Below are 1,353 nucleotides of genomic sequence, written 5' to 3' on the forward strand. Positions count from 1 at the left end.
TAACTCAGACACTCCAGGTCTTCATCAGGCGCCTCATCATCATCATCATCATCATCGTTATAATAAATTCTTTTTTTCGAGGATTTCACAACTTTTCTCATTTCTGAAGAATGTGGATGTATAACAATAAAAATGAGACAACATTGTTATTATGCAAACAAAGCCTCATTTTCCACAGTGGTTCACCTTTATATTTATTTATGAATCACGTGACAAAAATCATCTGAGGATTACTATTATTATTATTGTTGTTAAGCTGTAAATAACTGTAGCTTAAATCCAACCACAGAAATGAAACGTGTTTAGTTTTTGATCATTTAAATGTAAAAATCGCCTCCAGTTAATCCACAAACTGCGTTCTGTTCACAGACGTTTATAATGATCACGTGATTCGGAGCTGGAGAGCTCAAATTTTAATTTTGAACTTCGGAATTTGTGAAAAATATTTCTGGCATTAAATCCTAACATAAAACATGAAAATAAGAACTGAGAATAATAAACTGGGACAACAATGAGTTACACGCCTGCTGCACAACATTTTAACAACATCAGCAGAAGTTCCTGCTGACGTTTAACAGTCAGACATTGAACCAATAATCAGAAACAGATTTGATGCATTTAGTTTCCCGTGTGGCTGAAAAAGGTCCGAAACTGAGGAGCTGGAATCTGAATTTCGCCAATTTCTCTTGAATCATTAATCGACCGATAAGTCGATAAGACTAATTTTAATTAGTTCAGGTTTAAGCGGAAATGCGTTAAGATTTAATTTAAATAAACTGGAATTTCTGGATAAATTGACGTATAAATGAAAACAAAGCGACGACATTTAAAAATGCTAATAATTATAAAATACACACAATATACAAACATACACACCAAACACAGAACATTTGTCGGGTTTTAAAGGTACTTTCGTCACTCAAAGAGCAGAAAAGGAAGAAAACCCCACTTTAAGGGGACTTTCCACCTCGCGGGGTTTATCCCACAGAGCCTAAAACCAAACACTTTGACTTTATTTTAGCCACATGAAATCGTAATCGATACAGAGTTTAAGTAAAGCTCCCAGAAGCTGTAAAACAGCATCAGGAGCAGCTTTCAGACGATGGATGCCCTCAGGAAACGGGAAACGACAATGCATGCCAGCGCTAGCTTAGCCACCTAGCTTCAGACGCTCAAACGTCTCACCTTTATTTCTTGATGTTTCACCAATAAAAGCCTCCAACAGCACGAGCAGCGGGCGCCATGACGAAGCAGTGAGGGCACACGACCTCCCGATGGAGTCCAAAGCTGAGACGTGCCGCTGTTTTATCGATTATTTCCCAGATGAAGACACTCGTGCTTCGTCCGTCTGTA

The 1,353-nt window shown here is 38.1% G+C and overlaps 1 protein-coding gene across 1 annotated transcript in view; it reads right to left on the reverse strand.

The window, feature by feature from the left end:
* LOC102205139 (phosphatidylinositol 3-kinase regulatory subunit alpha-like) overlaps positions 1-1,347 on the reverse strand; it is a 16,080-nt gene extending 14,733 nt beyond the window's left edge. The window contains exon 1 of the mRNA XM_005753350.1: positions 1,186-1,347. The gene's annotated coding sequence lies outside the window, so the exon portion shown is untranslated. The remainder of the gene's footprint in view (positions 1-1,185) is intronic.
* Between the last annotated feature and the right edge of the window lie 6 nt (positions 1,348-1,353).

This window comes from Pundamilia nyererei, unplaced genomic scaffold, assembly GCF_000239375.1.
Source record: "Pundamilia nyererei isolate P.nyererei 1_Seehausen unplaced genomic scaffold, PunNye1.0 scaffold00422, whole genome shotgun sequence".
Taxonomy (NCBI): domain Eukaryota; kingdom Metazoa; phylum Chordata; class Actinopteri; order Cichliformes; family Cichlidae; genus Pundamilia; species Pundamilia nyererei.